The sequence below is a fragment of the Dama dama genome, chromosome 18, assembly GCF_033118175.1.
Source record: "Dama dama isolate Ldn47 chromosome 18, ASM3311817v1, whole genome shotgun sequence".
NCBI classification, from domain to species: Eukaryota; Metazoa; Chordata; class Mammalia; order Artiodactyla; family Cervidae; genus Dama; species Dama dama.
Genome location: NC_083698.1, coordinates 8,611,022 through 8,632,930, shown reverse-complemented (window position 1 = coordinate 8,632,930; position 21,909 = coordinate 8,611,022). Strand labels below are relative to the sequence as shown.

The 21,909-nt window shown below is 40.2% G+C and overlaps 1 long non-coding RNA gene across 1 annotated transcript in view; it reads left to right on the top strand.

Annotated features, from left to right (window-relative positions):
* The first annotated feature begins 6,425 nt into the window (after nt 1-6,425).
* The window catches only part of LOC133072046 (uncharacterized), a 199,096-nt gene continuing 183,612 nt past the window's right edge, over nt 6,426-21,909 (top strand). The window contains exon 1 of the long non-coding RNA XR_009696613.1: nt 6,426-6,528. This is a non-coding gene — a long non-coding RNA (uncharacterized LOC133072046). The remainder of the gene's footprint in view (nt 6,529-21,909) is intronic.

Below are 21,909 nucleotides of genomic sequence, written 5' to 3'. Positions count from 1 at the left end.
ATATTACAGGACCACTCACTGAATGTAGAGTTTTATTTGTTAGAACTCTCATTCTTTGCTATCAAATGACATTTTGATACAGATTTTCTATTTCTCATTATGCTCTTGCCTTGCATTTTAGCATCTGTTAATGATAGTTGCCTGAAACAGTTGTGACAATGGTGTTTGCTGTATGGTGATTTTTCCACCATTTCTTCTACAATTATTAGTGGAATGGTGTTGCAAGAAAGTGCTGTCATTATTTATATCAGCAGAGACTACATGACTTCTTATTTTATTCTATGGGTTATATCTATTACTATAATTGTTTATTTTGTTGCTCAGATATTCCCCAAGTTAGCCATGGGGAGTCCTTATTCTGAACCCTTGCTGTAAATGCCTTTTCTCTATTTGTACCCATTTACTTCAGAAAGGCTCCGTGCAGTCCGATGTTAATAGATTGTCATTCACATGGATAACAGGATGCTTATATTGGCTTCTAAATATAGTACCGTGTCCTTCCTAAGGAAGAAGAAAGCAATTTCTAATCTGTCATTCTCCTGATTCATTTGTTACTCTCACAATTTTTGCTATAGACTTTACATGTGGACATTTTTCAACTTCATGATAAATATCCTATATAGGCAATAGGGATTCAACTATTTTCAGGACTTTTAATTATCTTCAATATGATTTAATCCAACAAACATTTATTTCAAAGCACACTGGCAAGAAAAATTGGAAAATGAAACCTATTCTCTGATCTCAACCAATTTGCTCTCCAGCGAGGGAGATAGGGGCCTTCCCAGGGGGTGCTAGTAGAAAAGAACCTGGGGCTGCCAGTGCAGGAGATGTAAGAGACGTGGGTTCGATATCTGGGTCAGGAAGATCCCCTGGAGGAGGGCATGGCAACCCAGTCCAGTATTCTTGCCTGGAGAATCCTGTGGACAGAGCAGCCTGGTGGGCTATAGTCACAGGGTCGCAAAGAGTCGAACATGACTGAAGTGACTTAACACGCACAGGGGAGGTCAGGCACACATGCAATTACGGTATAGCTATAGCAGGATATGATAAGTATTTGAGCAAAATGTTATGGGAACATAAAGAAGGAGAGGATTTACTCCAACCTGAGGGTAGGGTAGGGTGATGGAAAAGGATTGGGCAAGGAAGAGGGGACATGTGAGATCTTCGAGGTTTAGTAAAGACAAAGACATTAATGTTCAGCTGAAGAAAGTATCTGTCACATACTTATTTCATTTGCCATTTGGCATTTATCTTCATTCTTTCTAGAGTAAGTTGCTTTTTAGTTTCAAAAATTCTGAAAAGCAAAAGTCAGAGAGGTTTACATTTTTACAGCTATTGCTGAGACATGCCACTGATGGTGACCTAGAGGTGATACCCTAGGAGTATAAGGGGAATAGCTAAAGTTTGTGTCACTTTGCATTGTCTAGTCTTGAGAATGGAGAATCAGAGCAAACCTGGGTTGCAAATGTTTTATATAACCCCTGAATTATTCCCCTTTGCTCTTCAGTTCTTTTGGCAGAAGTAGAACCACCTCTCATGCTATCTAACTGGGCTCAGAAAGAGGTCCTGTCATGATAGCCCTTTAGATGTTATCCAAGTAGGGAAAAGAATGATGAATTCCAAGACAGGGATTGCATTTTTGTGCAATAAGCAAGCATCAAGAGACAGTCTTTAGAAGGTGATGGTAATGGTAGTGGGGGAGTCTCATTGTATTTTATGTAAAGAGTTGTTTTGAAGGGGCTTTTCTCTTTTAGCATGCAGTCCATCCATTGTTGGTATCCCCTTTCCTATGCTGCTTTTGGCCCCCCAAAACACTAGTGCTTCTGAACACAAAGGGTGAGGCTGTTTGATTCCTAGAGGTTCTCATCTCAAGTTTTTGATGCTTTAAATTTCTTCAGGTCTGAGACCTGCCAGAGAGAAAGGCAGAAAGCAGAGCAGCCTGGATGAATGAACACTCATGTAAACTGTAGAAGGAGAAAACTTCCTCTCACAATCTGGTGGAAAGTAAAATAGGAAATGCCATGTGCTTTTGTGCAGAAAATAATAGTGAAGCTTCTTAGCATCACGGAAAACTTTTCTTGATAGGGTGTACGTTTCCTAATTCGTAGCTGAATGAAAGGTGAATTTAATACACGTAAAGTACTTGGAAAAGAATTAGTTCTGAAAAACTTCTGAAGATTATTTATTACTAAATGCTTTCAGTGCTGCTGTCACCTAAAAATATGAGAACTGTCCCTTCTTATACTCATTTTATGAAGAATGTAAACACCCAGAAATATGCATATATGTAAATAATGGTTTTTCTATGTATAATTTATGTCCAAAACTATAATTTATATTCCAACTAAGACTGGATGAGAATTTATTCTTATCCTCTACTATTTGCCTTCTTCCATCTAAGCTTATTCAATAAACATAGAGAATTAAATGTGTACTTTGTGAAACAAAAGAAAGACAAAATTTTCTCAAACTTTCCCTCAAGTGGTTTAAAAATTGTCACTGATTTTAAGTCCTGAATTGAAGTTTTTGTTACACATATGTGGGTATATGTACACACACAAATACAGACTCATCTGAAAGATGAGGTATAAATGAGCCTACAAAAAAATAACAAAACTGGTAATACAAAGATTATCAAAGCTAGTGTTGCCTCTGTGGAGTAGTTTTGCATTCTATTTGTATCACAATCACCTCTGGGAACTCCTTTCTACTTGGATACATCAAGAGCAAGAGGCTGCTTGCTTCTCAGTTCCTTAGAGAGTTAGACTGTTTGGCCAGAGTTATGGAAAAGGGATTGTGTCGCAAGTCAAGTTATGGTTTCAGGACTGCTTCCAAATATTCCTGCTTTGGTTATAGGAGTAAAGAGCTGCGGATTCTTGAAGCAGTCTTTTTGGTCAAACAATTTAACAGGCTGTGGGTCTAGTGCCAGTGATTCCATTTCTAAAGGATTTTCCTTTGAAGTGTTTGTTCCTCAATGTGTTTTTCCAGCCAAACATATGCCTATGATTTGAAATCAGCTTAAGAATTTTCTTTCACACTTTAGTGTTCATGTTTAGTTTGCTGGCATTAAATGATGCAAAATAAACTTGTTTGGCTCCTCAAATCCCTCCAGTGATTTTGCCACTCATGGTTTTTCTAAGAGGTGGCGTTTTGCTGTCTCTGACTCTAGATGACTCTTGAAAGCTACTTTTTCAATTAATTTATTTCTGGGAAAGGGTTAAAGGAAAATATGCTCAAGCTGTTTGTACTTTGCATTACTTTTCTAGAGTTTCTTAGAAAATTATTTTTTATTTGTTAACCATTATCTTAATGGTTTTCACTCCATCATTTATGTAGGTGTTCTTGACCAGTATTATGTTTGGCTTATGATGTGAAACTGTGTTCACTGGATTAGATTTAAGATTCATTGAACAGTTCAGTTCAGTCACTCAGTTGTGTCCAACTTTTTGTGAACCCATGAACCGCAGCACACAAGGCCTCCCTGTCCATCACCAACTCCCGGAGTTTACTCAAACTCATTCCCATCGAGTCGGTGATGCCATCAAGCCATCTCATCCTCTTTCATCCCCTTCTCCTCCTGCCTTCAATCTTCCCCAGCATCAGGGTCTTTTTAAACGAGTCAGCTTTTCGCATCAGGTGACCAAAGGACTGGAGTTTCAGCTTCAACATCAGTCCTTCCAATGAACACCCAGGACTGATCTCTTTCAGGATGGACTGGTTGGATCTCCTTGCAGTCCAAAGGACTCTCAAGAGTCTTCTCCAACACCACAGTTCAAAAGCATCAATTCTTCGGCGCTCAGCTTCCTTATAGTCCAACTCTCACATCCATACATGACTATTAGAAAAACCATAGCCTTGACTAGATGGACTTTGTTGACAAAGGAATATCTCTGCTTTTTAATATGCTGTCTAGATTGGTCATAACTTTTCTTCCAAGGAGTAGCCATCTTTTAATCTCATGGCTGCAGTCACCATCTGCAGTGATTTTGGAGCCCCCCCAAAAATAGTCTGACACTGTTTCCCCATCTATTTGCCATGAAGTGATGGGACCAGATGCCATGATCTTATGATTGTTGAGCTTTAAACCAACTTTTTTAACTGTCCTCTTTCACTTTCATCAAGAGGCTTTTTATTTCTTCTTTGCTTTCTGCCATAAGGGTGGTGTTATCTGCATATCTGAGGTTATTGATATTTCTCCCAGCAATCTTGATTCCAGCTTGTGCTTCATCCAGCCTAGCATTTCTCATGATGTACTCTGCATATAAGTTAAATAAGCAGGGTGACAATATACAGCCTTGATGTACTCCTTTTCCTGTTTGGAACCAGTCTATTGTTCCATGTCCAGTTCTAACTGTTGCTTCCTGACCTTCATACAGATTTCTCAAGAGGCGGGTCAGGTGGTCTGATATTCCCATCTTGAAGAATTTTCCACAATTTGTGGTGATTCACACAGTCAAAGGCTTTGGCATAGCCAATAAAGCAGAAATAGATATTTTTCTGGAACTCTCTTGCTTTTTCGATGATCCAGTGGATGTTGGCAATTTGATCTCTGGTTCCTCTGCCTTTTCTAAAACCAGCTTGAACATCTGAAAGTACATGGTTCACGTATTGCTGAAGCCTGGCTTGGAGAATTTTAAGCATTACTTTACTAGTGTGTGAGATGAGTGCAGTTGTGTGGTAGTCTGAACATTCTTTGGCATTGCCTTTCTTAGGGATTGGAAGGAAAACTGACCTTTTCCAGTCCTGTGGCCACTGCTGAGTTTTCCAAATTTGCTGACATATTGAGTGCAGCACATTCAGAGCATCATCTTTCAGGATTTGAAATAGCTCACCTGGAATTTCATCACCTCCACTAGCTTTGTTCATAGTGGTCCTTTCTAAGGCCCACCTGACTTCACATTCCAGGATGTCTGGCTCTAGGTGAGTGATCACACCATTGTGATTATCTGGGTTGTGAAGATCTTTTTTGTATAGTTCTCCTGTGTATTCTTGTCACCTCTTCTTAATATCTTCTGCTTCTGTTAGGTTCATACCATTTCTGGTCTTTATGGAGCCCATCTTTGCATGAAATGTTCCCTTGGTATCTCCAATTTTCTTGAAGAGATCTCTAGTCTTTCCCATTCTATTGTTTTCCTCTATTTCTTTGCATCGGTCGCTGAGGAAGGCTTTCTTATCTCTCCTTGTTATTTTTTGGAACTCTGCATTTAAATGTATATTTCCTTTTCTCCTTTGCTTTTCACTTCTCTTCTTTTCACAGCTATTTCTAAGACCTCCTCAGACAGTCATTTTGCTTTTTTGCTTTTCTTTTTCTTGGGGATGTTCTTGATCCCTGTCTCCTGTCCAATATCATGAACCTCTGTCTATAGTTCATCAGGCACTCTGGGCAAAGGCTAATAGAGTTATTCCAAGAGATCACACTGGTCATAGCAAACACCCTCTCCCAACAACACAAGAGAAGACTCTACACATGGACATCACCAGATGGTCAACACTGAAATTAGATTGATTATATTCTTTGCATCCAAAGGTGGAGAGGCTCTATATAGTCAGCAAAAACAAGACTGGGAGATGACTGTGGCTCAGATCATGAACTCCTTATTACCAAATTCAGACTTAAATTGAAGAAAGTAGGGAAAACCACTAGACCATTCAGGTATGACCTACATCAAATCCCTTATGATTATACAGTGGAAGTAAGAAATAGATTTAAGGGACTTGATCTGATAGACAAGAGTCCTGATGAACTATGGACAGAGGTTTGTGACATTGTGCAGGAGACAGGGATCAAGACCATCCCCAAGAAAAAGAAATTCATTGAACATGGGCGAGCAAAAGATTGAATACATTGAGATTCATCTATTTCCTGTCTTACTTGGGAGAGGAGAGACTTGTGTGTGATAGGCATTGTGTTCAGGGAGGATAAATTGCCTATGATTCTGTTGGTTTTGTGAATGGTCACTGAATTTCAAATATTGGAGGCTGGAGAAAGAGGCCAAAGTCAGCGTGTTATTTCATTTTTTAATTGTAATTGTTTACTAATTATTCTTAACTGTGGTGGGACCTCCTGGGAAGGAACCAAGGAAGTCTTATATTCTATACTCTTGGCTTTTTCCAGGGAACTGATTTTCAGATCATGAAGGACCAATTTTGAGCAGTAGAGACCTTTCTTAAGCCTTCTCTTGATGACTAAGAATGGAAAATCCTTTAACTTAGTCATCACACACTGCTATGGACTGAATGTTTGTGTCTGCTTCCCTTGCACCCCACCCCTCCCAACACATTTCAAATATTGAAGCCCTAATCTTCAATGTGATGGCATTTGGAGATGGAGCTTCGGTATGTAATTAGGTCATGAGAGTGGAAATCTCCTGAGTGGGATTAATGCTTCATAAGAAGAGACAGAAGGGAGATGATCCCTCTCTACCATGTGAGGATTCAGAAGAAGGCAGCCATCTGCAATCCAGGAAGAGGGGTCTCACCTGATACCTTGATCTTGGACCTTCCAGTCTCCAGAAGTGTGATAAGGTAAGTATGTGCTGTTTAAATCTCTCGTCTGTAGTAATATTTTGTTATAGCAGCCTGAACAAAGACACATTAATTTCAGGTCATTCAACATTCAAATAATTTTTGTATTTCTTGGACTAAGGTGTCTTCTTAGAATACCTTTGTCCAGGTAATTTTAAAAAATTTTATTTACTTTTTGGGATTTAAAAAAATTATTTATTTTTAATTGGAGGATAATTGCTTTGGTTTCTGCCATCCAATGTGAATCAGCCGTAAGTATACATATGTCCCCTCCCTGTTGGACCTCTCCCCAACCCCCCACCCCATCCCATCCCTCTCACTTGTCCCAGAGCACTGCATTGAGTTCCTAGTGTTGTACAACAGATGCCCACTGGCTGTCTATTTTACATGTGGTAATGTATATATCTCCATGCTACTCTCTCAAATCCCACCCTTTCCTACCTCCCACCCCCGGCCCACCCTGCTGTGTCCGAAGTCTGTTCTTTATATCTGGATCTCTGTTCCTGCTCTGCATTCACCTAAATCAGGTGAGTGACAACTTGTGGCTCCCATGATAGGTGGGAGGTACCTTGTTTCTCTCTTCTCATGAAATCACTGTTGGTCTTTGGGATGGACGATCACTGGCTTCAGTGCTGGAGTCTGGGGAAAGAAGCCAAGTAGGAGCAGGGACGTCTCACTCAGGAGACCTGCTCAGCCTGAGGGCTCTCCTAAGTCCTCATTTCCTCACAGTGCACCTTCACCATGCTCCAGGGACCCACTGACATATGCTGCCAAGATGACAAACTGTGACGGACAGTTCGTCACATGTTGACTCAGTTAGTAGCTCTGTCCACTTCTCCAGGCTCAAGCCTTGGAAGGCCAGAACTTTCAGAATGATCACATTCACGATGGGTACTTTTAAACAAAAATAATTTTATTTATTTTCGGCTGTACTGGGTCTTGCTGTTGGGCTTTTCTCTGTTGTGGTGAGCTGGGGCCACTCTCTAGTTGTGATGCTCAGGCTTCTCCCTGTGATGGTTTCTGTTGTTGCTGAGCACCAGTTCTAGGGCGTGGGGGCCTTAGGAGTTGCACCGCGTGGGCTCAGCAGTTGTGGTTCCTGGGCTTTGGAGCACAGGCTCAACAGCTGTGGCACACCAGCTTAGTTGCTCCATGGCATGTGGGATCCTCCTGGATAAAGGATCAAACCCATGTCTCCTGCATTGGCAAGCAGACTCTTGACCACTGAGTCACCAGGGAAACCTCTTGATGGGTGATTTTACACATACACTGTGTGCCTACATGTATGAGTTTCATTAGTTCATAAAGCTGGTATTTCAGAAAAAAATTAGATTTGTTTTCTCCATTTTCTTTGTTTTTTTTTATGACATCACATTATCTCATCTTCCTTTTCAGCTAAATCAGATCTCTATCCCACCTACCCTCTTTTGCAAAGACGGTCAGTTGGCATGATTGTCATATTTGGTGTAGAGTTTCCTTCTTACAAGAGATAGTCTTAATTTATGACATTCATTCATTCAACACACATGTATTTATAACTTCTGTGTGCTAAGCTTTGTGTGAAGAGGTAATCAGATAATGATCAATATGTTATGGATTTTTGCCCTCAGATAGCTTATAATCGAGGAAGAGACATGGCATAATAATAATTAACTCTGCTATAATGCATGTTGTTGTTGTTTAGTCACTAAGTTGTGTCTGACTCTTTTGCGACCCCGTGGGCTATAGTCCACCAGGCTCTGTCCATGGAATTTTCCAGGCAAGAATACTGGAGTGGGTTGCCATTTTCTTCTCCGATGGATCTTCCTGACCCAGGGATTGAACCTGGGTCTCCTGTGTTGCAGGGAGTTTTTTGTTTTTTTTTTTTTAACTGCTGAGCCACCTGGGAAGCTGCCTATAATATATTATATATAATATAATATATTAATAACACAAATAAAATGCTATAGGGACTCAGAGGAACTTTGTCCTTTCTTGTTTGGTGCCCATCTTTCTGCTGGGTGACTGGTACCTGGCCAGGCTACCCCTTGGGAGACAACATCTGAAGCATATCCAGACTATGCTATGTTACTACAGGAACTATAGCCTCACCTTTGAAAGACTGAGGATTAGTCCAATCATGGTGACCCATCCTGTTAAGTATATTGTTGTTCCCAGATTTTGAAGGAAACTAGTTACAGTTTTCTATTTGGAATGAGGGAGTTTTAAGAAATACAGAAATGGAAAGAAAATGAAAAGAAAGAGTACATAATGGTGCTAGAATTTTCATATAGAACATGCTTGGGGTGGCTGTCAGGGAGGGGGAACAGGGGAATTTCCTATAGTATTTGTATAACCGACCCAGTTGTTTACTTAGGATTGTATGTTTATTTGGGGTGGTTTGGAAGAGGCTATTGAATATTATGGTTGGGATGGGATCGCAAATCATTTCTTGGTATTTCCACTCATGGTAAATTGCTCAAAAAGGGGGCAAATAACTTTTATTAGGAGGTAATTTATTAAGGAGCATCTTTATACATGGGACCATTTCCCAATTTTAGCACTGAAGCTCTGGCACAGAACTTTAGAAAGTCCTGACATGAAGATTTGTTGAAAGGAACTGCACTTGACTCCAAAAGAATGCAGTATCTTATCTCGGATATAATTTAAACAGATGAGTCTATGTAGTTCAAGGAAACAATTTCTCTAGGCTCAGGGGAACAGACCCAGGTGGTGCCCGATCCACGCTGCAGTTGCCCTGCTGTCTTACTGGTCCGCTAGCTGCTCCCTGCTTTCTCTCTCAGTGCCTGCAGTGCTGGCGCAAAAAGGAAGCGTGTCGGGGGCCAGTGCTTGTGGCTCCTTCCTGAAAACCCCCTGGTTAGATGAATCATTAAATGTCTCTCCACTCGGCCTGCTCAGCGTTGCACTGCCCTGGATCATATCCACAGTCCTACCTTTGATTATAAACTGAAGTTAGATTTGCTTGCTCCTTTTGGCACATTTTCATATCATGAGCACAGTCTGTGATATGTCCATCTGCACGGCTATCTAAATAAGAGCAGACTTGTGGGGAGTGTGGCGGAGAGTTCACTTAAGACCCTTCACAGGCTCCTGCTGGCCTCTTCCAGACTGGCAGCTGCAAAGGAGGTTAATCATGAACGTATCAAATATGGTAGAGTGGTCTGGTCACACATTACACCTGGGAGTGTTGAGTCCTGCTCGTAATCAAATGCCTGGTACTGTTTTGGTAACTTGGGCTTTGAGTTGTGTTGACTTGTCAGTGGGACAAGTCAACAAACTTTAGCTAAATAGTTGTGGTATATATTAGGAATGTTAGATAAGGCAGTTCCATGTAGCTCCTATCATTGTGCATTCTTGGATTGAAAATAAGCCAGTCTCTCAGCAGTTTGAAGAGAATGCCTTAGAACTGGCCCTTTGAACACCGTAAGAATGAAATTGATATGTGGAGACACTTTGGAGACACTCTGACTTGTTAATGTAAAAAATATGAAGGATCTAGATATTTGCTAGGAAAATACAAGTGGGAACCAAACTATACTTAAAACATCTGAAGATCTTTCTGACATTTCCCAGATGGTTACCTAAGTAATTGAAGTTATAACTGCTTTAGTTTGATGTGTCAATGTATACTCTGCAAGCTATTATGGAACCCATGACGTTCCCAGTCTTCAATCAATAGCAATATTAAGAAAAAAGAATTGTTAGCATTGATAAACATTTAATTAAGGCCTATAAAAAAAGCAGTTGCTTGCATGCACATGATTCATTATTAGATTTTTATCATTTCATGATCAAATCTCCAAAGAAGCACATTCCAGTTACAAACTAAACCTAGAAAGTTTTCCAAGGACCAGTTATCTATTTAATATCTTGCATAAAATCGATGGTGATTTCACCAGCTGTTTGTAGGCTGAGCCTAGTATATGGAGCAAAGTCTATGGAAGAAGAATTGATGAATTGGAGAGGCAGTGGAATGAGAAGAGAGGGTTACAACTTCTCTAGATTCTTCTTCATTTCCTCCCATTCTTTTTTTCAAAAAAGTATGTTTTTTTTAATTGAAATAGTGTTGACATACAAATTATGTTTGTTTCAGGTGTAGTACATAATGATTTCACATTTACATAATAGAGTAATTAAACAAATGTTTATTTATTTGGCTGCATGGGGTCTTAGTTGCAGCATGTGGAATCTTTGATCGTCATTGCAACATGTGAAATCTATTTCCCTGACCAGGGATTGAACTCGGGCCCCCTGCACTAGCAGTGCGGCGTCTTAGCTACTGAATCACCAGGGAAGTACCCCCTGCTTCCATTCTTATATTCCATTCTACTTCCATTTTCAGTTAATATCTCTAGTAAATGTCTTTCAGACCTATATTTTTGTCTCTAATTTCTCTGAAACTTCTCCCACAGAGTCCCAAAGTCTGTTCTGTACATCTGTGTCTTTTTTTCTGTTTTGCATATAGGGTTATCATTACCATTTTTTAAAATTCCATATATATGCATTAGTATACAGTATTGGTCTTTATCTTTCTGGCTTACTTCACTCTGTATAATGGGCTCCAGTTTCATCCACCTCATTAGAACTGATTCAAATGAATTCTTCTTAATGGCTGAGTAATATTCCATAGTGTATATGTACCACAGCTTCCTTATCCATTCGTCTGCTGATGGGCATCTAGGTTGCTTCCATGTGCTGGCTATTATAAACAGTGCTGTGATGAACATTGGGCTACATATGTCTCTTTCAGATCTGGTTTCCTCAGTGTGTATGCTCAGGAGTGGGATTGCTGGGTCATATGGCAGTTCTATTTCCAGTTTTTTAAGGAATCTCCACACTGTTCTCCATAGTGGCTGTACTGGTTTGCATTCCCACCAACAGTGTAAGAGGGTTCCCTTTTCTCCACACCCTCTCCAGCATTTATTGCTTGTAGACTTTTGGATAGCAGCCGTTCTGACTGGCGTGTAATGGTACCTCATTGTGGTTTTGATTTGCATTTCTCTGATGATGAGTGATGTTGAGCATCTTTTCATGTGTTTGTTAGCCATCTGTATGTCTTCTTTGGAGAAATGTCTGTTTAGATCTTTGGCCAATTTTTTGATTGGGTCATTTATTTTTCTGGAATTGAGCTGCAGGAGTTGCTTGTATATTTTTGAGATTAATCCTTTGTCTGTTTCTTCATTTGCTATTATTTTCTCCCATTCTGAAGGCTTTCTTTTCACCTTGCTTATAATTTCCTTTGTTGTGCAAAAGCTTTTAAGTTTCATTAGGTCCCATTTGTTTATTTTTGCTTTTATTTCCAATATTCTGAGAGGTGGGTCATAGAGGATCCTGCTGTGATTCATGTTGGAGAGTGTTTTGCCTATGTTCTCCTCTAGGAGTTTTATAGTTTCTGGTCTTACATTTAGATCTTTAATCCATTTTGAGTTTATTTTTGTGTATGGTGTTAGAAAATGTTCTAGTTTCATTCTTTTACAAGTGGTTGATCAGTTTTCCCAGCACCACTTGTTAAAGAGGTTGTCTTTTTTCCATTGTATATCCTTGCCTCCTTTGTCAAAGATAAGATGTCCATAGGTTCATGGATTTATCTCTGGGCTTTCTATTCTGTTCCATTGATCTATATTTCTGTCTTTGTGCCAGTACCATACTGTCTTGATGACTGTGGCTTTGTAGTAGAGTCTGAAGTCAGGCAGGTTGATTCCTCCAGTTCCATTCTTCTTTCTCAAGATTACTTTGGCTATTCGAGGTTTTTTGTATTTCCATACAAATTGTGAAATTATTTGTTCTAGTTCTGTGAAGAATACCGTTGGTAGCTTGATAGGGATTGCATTGAATCTGTAGATTGCTTTGGTTAGTATACTCATTTTCACAATATTGATTCTTCCAATCCGTGAACACAGTATATTTCTCCATCTATTTGTGTCCTCTTTGATTTCTTTCATCAGTGTTTTATAGTTTTCTATGTATAGGTCTTTTGTTTCTTTAGGTAGATATACTCCTAAGTATTTTATTCTTTTTATTGCAATGGTGAATGGTATTGTTTCCTTAATTTCTCTTTCTGTTTTCTCATTGTTAGTATATAGGAATGCAAGGGATTTATGTGTGTTAATTTTATATCCTGCAACTTTACTATATTCATTGATTAACTCTAGTAATTTTCTGATACAGTCTTTAGGGTTTTCTATGTAGAGGATCATGTCATCTGCAAACAGTGAGAGTTTTACTTGTTTTTTTCCTATCTGTATTCCTTTTATTTCTTTTTCTGCTCTGATTGCTGTGGCCAACACTTCCAAAACTATGTTGAATAGTAGCTGTGAGAGTGGGCACCCCTGTCTTGTTCCTGATTTTAGGGGAAGTGCTTTCAATTTTTCACCATTGAGGATAATGTTTGCTGTGGGTTTGTCATATATAGCTTTTATTATGTTGAGGTATGTTCCTTCTATTCAATGGTTTCCTTTTTGCAGTAAATCATGATGGAAACATGGTATTTGTGTCAGAAAAAAAATGCAACACCTTAATGTAAGCAAGAAGACTTGATGAAGCAAATGTCTATAATATCTTGCATGAAGAAGACAGAAAGGATTTTCTTAAAAACTTATGGGAATCTATGATTAATGCAATTATCTGGAAAAACAAAAGTCAGAAAAAAAATTATACACTTAATTGCTATATGTTGATGAAAACACCACATGATATTTTGGAAGACATAAACACTAGTACTGAAGTGCACTAGAGATAGGGAACTGTGCTCTGCTTTGCCCTGTCGTAGTCATGAGCTGTGATGAAGGAAAAAAAGAAATATTGCCGTTTCTATGTCTGCTACCAAATGAATAATACACAAAGCCAACAGAGGAGCTAAATATGAGTAAGTGACTAAACAAAAACAACAAAAGCATACTTGATTAGTCCAAAAGAAGGCAGAATAAAGGACAAGAAGCAGATGGGATAAATATCAAAAGATAACCTAAACCTAGTATATCAGTAATTATATTAAATGTAACCAGACTAAGCACTCCAGCTAAAAGGCATATATTGTCAGTCAACTGCCAGTCACTTAAGTTCAAGTGGATTCTAAAACTGTTTTTTGCTCCCCCCCATGTTTTGTGTTTTTGATGTCATATTTTACACCTTTTTTTGTCTATCCCTTAAGTGTTTGCTGTAGTTATAGTTGATTTTATTATTTTTGTCTTTTAGTCTTCCTACTAACTTACTTAAGTGGTCGATGCATAGCCTTCACTATATATTTGCCTTTACCAGTGGGATTATTCCGTTCCTGAAATAATTTCTGATTTCTTCTTCTGGCCTTTTCTTTTTCACTGAAAGACAACCTTTTAACACTTCTTTGAAGGTGGTTTTAGTATTGATGAAGTGTTTTAAGTTTTGCTTGTTTGAGAAGCTCTTTATTGCTCCTTCAATTCTGAATGATAACCTTGCTAGGTAGTGTATCCTAGGTTATAGGCTTTTCCTCTCAGCACTTTAAATACATCATGCCTCTCCCATCTTGCCCACAGTTTCTCCTGAAATATCTGCCGAAAGCCTTTTGGGGTTCCCTTGCATGCTACTCTTTTTTTTCTCTTGTTGCCTTTAGAATTTTCTCTGTAACTTTTGTCATTTTAATTATGATATTTCTTTGTGTGGGTCTCTTTGGGTTCGTCTTGTTTGGGGCTCTGTAATTCCTGTACCTTGATGTGTCCTTTGTTATGTTTGGGAAATTTTCAGCCATAATTTCATCAAATACATTTTCAACCCTATTCACTCTTCTTCTGGGACTGCAATAATGTGTATGTTGTTATGCTTGATATTGTCTCAGAGGTCCCATATGCTATTCTCATTTCAAGAAAATTGTTTTTCTTTTTGCTGCTCTGATTGGGCGATTCCCATTATTCTATCTTCCAGACTGTTTCTGTATCACCTATCTGCTTTTAATTTCCTCTAGTGTATTTTCATCTTAACTACTATATTCTTTAGTTCTGGCCAGTTTTCTTTTAATTTATAGTTCTTTATTAGAATTCTGCTTTATTGACTATGCCAAAGCCTTTGACTGTGTGGATCACAATAAACTGTGGAAAATTCTGAAAGATATGGGAATACCAGACCACCTGACCTGCCTCTTGAGAAACCTGTATGCAGGTCAGGAAGCAACAGTTAAAACTGGACCTGGAACAACAGACTGGTTCCAAATAGGAAAAGGAGTACGTCAAGGCTGTATATTGTCACCCTGCTTATTTAACTTATATGCAGAATACATCATGAGAAACGCTGGGCTGGAGGAAGCACAAGCTGGAATCAAGACTGCCAAGAGAAATATCAGTAACCTCAGACATGCAGATGACACCACCCTTATGGCAGAAACTGAGGAAGAACTAAAGAGCCTGTTGATGAAAGTGAAAGAGGAGAGTGAAAAAGTTGGCTTAAAGCTCAACATTCAGAAAACTAAGATCATGGCATCTGGTCCCATCACTTCATGGGAAATAGATGGGGAGACAGTGGAAACAGTGTCAGACTTTATTTTTTGGGCTCCAAAATCACTGCAGATGGTGATTGCAGCCATGAAATTAAAAGACGCTTGCTCCTTGGAAGGAAAGTTATGACCAACCTAGACAGCATATTAAAAAGCAGAGACATTACTTTGCCAACAAAGGCCCGTCTAGTCAAGGCTATCGTTTTTCCAGTGGTCATGTATGGATGTGAGAGTTGGACTGTGAAGAAAGCTGAGCACCAAAGAATTGATGCTTTTGAACTGTGGTGTTGAGAAGACTCTTGAGAGTCCCTTGGACTGCAAGGAGATCCAATCAGTCCATCCTAAAGGAGATCAGTCCTGGGTGTTCTTTGGAAGGACTGATGCTGAAGCTGAAACTCGAATACTTTGGCCACCTCATGCGAAGAGTTGACTTACTGGAAAAGACCCTGATGCTGGGAGGGATTGGGGGCAGGAGGAGAAGGGGACAACAGAGGATGAGATGGCTTGATGACATCACCGACTCGATGGGAATGAGTTTGAGTAAACTCCGGGAGTTGGTGATGGACAGGGAGGCCTGGCGTGCTGCGGTTCATGGGGTCGCAAAGAGTTGGACACGAATGAGCGACTGACGTGACTGATTAGAATTATCACTGTGTTCAACTGTTCTATTCCCTGTTCAATTAGCATCCTTATTACTATTGCTTTGAATTTTTATCGGGTAGATGATTTATCTCTGTTTCATTAGATTTTCTTCCTCAGATATTTTTTTCTTGTTCTTTAATTTGAATCATATTCCTCTGTCTTCTTATTTTGTTTTACTTTCTCTGTCTCTGTAAAATTAAGTGGAACAGTTACCTTCCTTTGCCTTGTGGTCGTGTCCTTTTGTGGGAGCATCCCTGTGTAGTCTGCATGTGTCCAGTGGCTGTGATGGGAGACCTGCATCAGAAGTGAGCATGATCTGCATCTTCCTCTGAGGTGTGCTCACAGCACCATCTTGGTGGAGTTAGAGTTAGAACTGGAGGAGCTAGAGCCAGAGTCAGTTGCAAGCCAGGGTTTCTCCTGTGCTTAATGGCCATCTGTACCCTGATGCTTTCGAACTGTGGTGCTGGAGAAGACTCTTGAGGGTCCCTTGAACAGCAAGGAGATTAAACCAGTCCATCCTGAAGGAAATCAGTCCTGAATATTCATTGGATTTATTGGGAAAGACTGTTGCTGAAGCTCCAATACTTTGGCCATGTGATGGGAAGAACTGACTCACTGGAAAAGACCCTGACACTGGGAGAGATTGAAGACAAAAGGAGAAGTGGGCAACAGAGTATATGAGATGGTTAGATAGCATCACTGACTCAAATACATGAATTTGAGCAAACTCCTGGAGATAGAGAAGGACAGGGAAGCCTGGCGTAGTGTAGTCCGTGGGGTTGCAAAGAGTGGGACACGACTTAGCCACCGAACAACAGCAACAACAGACCCTACTGAGGGCAAGGGGTAAGCCCTGAGGAGCTGGAATAGGAGCCCTCGGGGGTTGGATCTCTCACAGGTCTCTGCGTTGGTTTGGGATGTGGCCGGGGCCTGAGGCCTGGGACTACACTTCTGCGCCAGTTTCACTTTTCCCCCAGAGTGTGTGCCTTGCTTAGAGGCTGGCTTGCAGCTGGAGGGGTTGGTGCTATGCCACAGACCTGGCCGTCGCGGCTCCCAAGTGTGTGTAAGCATGCGTGCTCCTGCGATGATGGCCTCTGCCCTCTGGAGTGTGTGCAGGCTGTACAAGCTGGAAATGGCAGCCTCCACTCTGGTCAGAAGCAGGGCTCTGTTTCCTCCACGTGTGTGCACTCTTATGGGCCCAATGTTGGTGTCTCCCTTAGCGGAGAGCAGCATCAGAGCACAGGGCCTGGAGCAGTGGCTCAGCGTGGCCTGGGGAGTGCACGGGGGTGGCCCCAGCACACAAGCCAGAGTCCAGGGCAGTCTTCAGTCTGCTGCCTCCATGCTGTTACTGGGAGGAAGCAAGTGTGTGCGCTCTCTTCAAGAGCAGAGTCTCGGTTACTTGTAGCCCTCCAGTAAGCCCCACAGGTTTTCCAGCTCGCTAAGGGGACTCATCTTCCAGATATGGACCCCAGGACCGGAATACCTAATATGTCGCTTAAATCCCTCCCTCTCCGGGAGGCTCCTCTAATCTGTGATATTCCCCTCCTCTTCTGTGTTCCCTGCCAGGGGTGTGGGTGCCGACACACATTGCCTCTCCTCCCTTACTACCAGACTGAATGTGAATCTTTACATTCAGCCTTGTATGTAGAAATGTTCTGCTAGTCCCCAGGTCAATTTTAGCAAGAGTCTCTCTATATATAGTTGTAGTTTTGATATATTCATGAGAGTTGGTTAACCCAGTGTCTGCCTACTCTGCTATTTTGATATCCTGGTAGAACACTTCTTGATACATCTTGGATCAAAGAAGAAATTTAAATTAATATTAGAAAACATTTTGAACTGAATTATAACAGCAGCATAAACCTACCAAGACTTATAGATGCATCTACAACAGTGCTTGGAGGAAAATTAATGGATATGGTATGAAAGTAGAAAGGTTGACAATCTATTTTGTAATCTCAGGAATCTAGAGAAAAAAGATCAAATTAAATCTAAAGAAAGTAGGAGGAAGGAATTAATAAAGATAAGAACAGAAAGCATTGAAATAGAAAGTGTTTACTTGTTTCACAAGTTACTTAAGTTTCCTCGTTTGTAAAATAAGGATAAAGATCAAACCTACTTCATTGGATTGCTGTGAGGATTAGACAAACTAATACATGTAAAATATCTTTAAATCGTGCTTTTCATATAGAAAACACTTAACAGATATTACCTACTGCTGCTACTACTACTACTACTGTGTCTACTGTTATTACAGGATGAGTTGTTAGGCACATATTTTTTCTTTTTAGAAAAAGTGGTGATCACATGGGCCATGAGGAGTCTAAAGATTCTAAAGCAACTGGAGCTGAGCTTGCCAGTTTATCCAGGGACATTCCTATGCCATAGGAGGTGGTATATGATAGAGTACCCTTTTCATGGTAAATTGCATCCTATCACCGCTCTGCTGAAAGTCTTCCTATTACTCTTCAGATAAAATCCAAACTCCTTATCATGGTCAACAGGGATGCATTATCTGACCTCTGCCTGTGTCTTTAACTTTATCTTCTTTCCTCTCCTCACTTCAGTCCAGATATTTACCCTTACAGAGTCTTTTCACTGTCTGTTTCCTCTGACTAGAATAGTGTTTCTTCATCTCCTTGCATAGAAGATTTCTTCTTTTTCAGGAGTCAGCTTAACTGTCATCTTTCCAGAGAGGACTTGCCTGACCTCCTATTTGTGGTTGGTTGGATTTCCTTCTACCCTGTGTTGTTCTCTATCCCAGCAACTATTAGTTTCCTTCATAAACAGTCTCAAAAATCTGTAATTATTCGTGAGTTTACTTGTACATAGTCTCACCCACTAAACTGTTACCTTCATGAGATGGGGTTCTGGCCTATCTTATTCAGCATGCCAGTATAGAGTCTGGTATGGTGCATTAAAAGTATTTCTTGAATGAATGACTACATCTGATAGGATTGCTGTCTTGAGGGGGTGGTTGTACTTTGTGACATCTTTGAACTCTAAGACCCCGAACCTATCCTGTGACTATTCTATTGCTTATCCGAGGGAGAAAAGTGGTAAAGTCCAGGAAGAGTTAGGCAACTTCCTCTATATTGGTAAATTTGTGATGCCACAGGTTTCCCTTCTTGGTGGAGCTGTCAGATAATAACACTGATCATCTTCCTTGAACACTTACTGTGATTCTTTGCTATGTAGGAATTGACCCTTCCCTGCAACTCCTTGATTTTACTATCTAATCCTGCACTAAAGGACTTTTAGCAGGCCCTAGAGAAGAAAGAAGGTATTAATTAAAATGATGCTCCCCCTTAAATTTGACAAATAACAGGCTTCTGGCTGTCACTAACCAACACTGTTAGCACTAAATTAGATGTCTGTTGTGGTTGTTCAGGCAAGTTGTTTCATTGATCTCAGCACTGGTTCTCCTGCTCTGGAAGATATAAATCATCGCTGAGAAAGATGGTTTTTCTTTTATGAGTCCTCCTGATATTAGCCTCAGGCTATGAGATGCGGACAGAGAAGTGTGCTCTTCCAGCAGAGAATTCTTCCTCCTGTTGTGTCTGACTTTTTCACTCCCCACCAGTCATGTCATCCTCAGCAAGCATGGACACTTCTGCATAAACCCACACTAACTCGACTGTTTGATACCTGACTCTTACTTCAGTGATTCAATCTCCTTCCTTTTTTATAACTGAAGATGCCATATAACTGATTGTAGTTGAGTAATTGCTCTAATTTCTATGGAAACATGTATTGTTCTAAGAGCAGGGCATTCTTTTTTTTAGAACACTATTACCTCAAGGAGTCATATTTATGATGACTGATTTAAAACAGACACTTGTTTACCCAGGAGAGGTTTAGATACTGTTGAAATCTGGTCTGTATCAAATTAGGATGCCTAATAGTCAGTTTGAATGAAAGAAAGAAAACAAAGTGAATTTTGGGAGAGGGAGCACAAAATAGTATGACTTATGCATTTGGATAAATGGAGGTCAATGCTGGTTTAAAATTAGGCAAGCTACTTAATATACTTCTGGGCCTCAGGCTCCCACAGTCCCCTAGCTGCACTGCTCTGGTATTTGAAGGCAGGTGATCCTGACACTCGTGGAGAAGAATGTCTTGCTTACACTGTGCACTGAGCTCTGGGACCTTCCCACGTCACTTTAGCAAGGGCAGCCATCTGCCTGGCTCCTTCTGCCTGTCGAGAGTAGCTTTAGACTAGAGAGGTTGAAAATATAGTCAACTCACGTCTGCAAAGCCCTGTTATTTTTAGAATACCCTTTTTTATTAAACAAGCTTTAAGCTAAATTCTGTGTTCAAAGAAATTAATTTTACCTCACAACACTGAGCTCCAAATGTAGGAGAAACAAGCTCAAAAGGAAAACATAACTTCTGTATGAAGACAGTCTTTTTGAATCTGCTAGTGAGCCCATTAAAACTATGAATTTCATTTCTGAAAGGAGATCATCTCTTTCACATATCACTCAGGATGTGATTGCCTGTCATCTTTTAGATGGGTGTCTGCTCACATTTCTGATTTCATTAATTCCAATTCAGCTAACCCTGAAAAATCTTCCCAGTGGAAACTCCCTCTCTGGAGGTGGTTTCCATCTCTCAGAGATAATGTGATCCTGTGGAAACTTGATTATTCTGTCAGCGAGGGCTAGTGTAGGAAAGCTCTATAGAGAGACTTCCGTCATGATCCTCCCAGTTACGTGACAGATGGAACAAAGACTGCAAAGCCTTGTCCTTGGGAAAGAAGCGGAAGCAGTCTTGCACCTTGGTTCTCTTACCAAGTCATGGCTACTGCAAGGAGCCTGGATTTGCAGTCAGGACTTAATGAGTTCAAGTCCCAAGTGTGCTGTTTACCAGCTGTGTGATTCGGATCAGTTTGCACAAGTTGCTGTTAACTTCAGTGTCATTATTGTTAGTTTTCTTTACTGTTAACATTAACCATCTGATAGTGTTGTTGTGAGGATTGGATTAGACCATGAATAAAAGGGTGATGCAAATGGAAGGAGTGGTTATTATTACTACAGCTCTCTATAGCGCTAGCTGATTTTCTACCTCAAGTTCAATGTTGTTGGATATTAGTTGTCTTCCCTTTTTTTGCTGATAGTAGCAGAAATAGTCAACGGATAAATGGGTCTTCAATTACAGTCTTTTCTTGGGACTGACCCATACCTAAACCCCTGCAATATATCTCTACACTACAGGCATTAGAAAAGATATAGAAAAATGCTACCAGTAAACCACAGGATCCCCTGGCCTGCATCACCCTTGTCTGCCAAATCTGGACTTAGAACTCAAAATAGCATTTCTTTTAGACTTACAGACAAACTGAAAAGAAAAAGTAGCTCTCAGTTGAAGCCTGTGATGAATCAGTGCTTTATTTTATACTTTTCTTTTGAAAGTTATTTTTAAAAAGAGGCAAGTGATACTTAATAAAGCTTCCCATGCTTGCTCAATAACAGTTAACGGGTCCAAGTCTGTGACTATAATCTTCAATTGATGGATGTTTGGTTTCCATCTATCAATAGCTTGTCTAAGGGAAATTATATTTAGGAACAGTTATCTAAGAGACATGCTCCCTGCCTACCCACTTGCATATTTTATCTTTGGATTTAGTTAGATGACTGAAGGCATATGTTACTTTAGCTTCTAAGGAATGAATACCATTCCATGAACCACACCAATACATTATGTCCTCAGCTTTTTAAGAAATTTGTTACAAGAAAAGGCATATGCAATCAACTTTTGATTTTAGTGAAAATGCCCTTGAGAACACTTAGGGTCCCCTATATAAAGTCATAGATGAGAGGTTTTTTTTTTGAGAACTTAGTACCAGGAAAAGCTTTGCCTTCCCCAGGGTGCTCCAGCAAACACTGTGTGCTCAGTTGCTGTCATGTCTGACTCTTTGCAACTGCGTGGACTGTAGCCTGCCAGTTTCCTCTGTCCATGGGATTTCCCAGGCAAGAATATTGGAATGGGTTGCGGTTCCTCTCTCCAGGGGATCTTCCTGGTGCAGGGATGGAACCTGCATCTCCTGTGTCTCTTGCATTGGCAGGCAGATTCTTTACCACTGAACCACTGGGAAAGCCCAGTGAACAATGACACTTAAGTAATAACTTGGTGTACTTGCTTGCCATTCAGCTTCCAAAGAGCTTGAAGCAAAATTTGAAGTTCAATGATGGCAGCAATGTTTGCTTTAATAGATAGCCTATTTACATATCACTATTTAAAACCTTGCTAGATTGTTATTCATATCTTTTGTTGTAAGC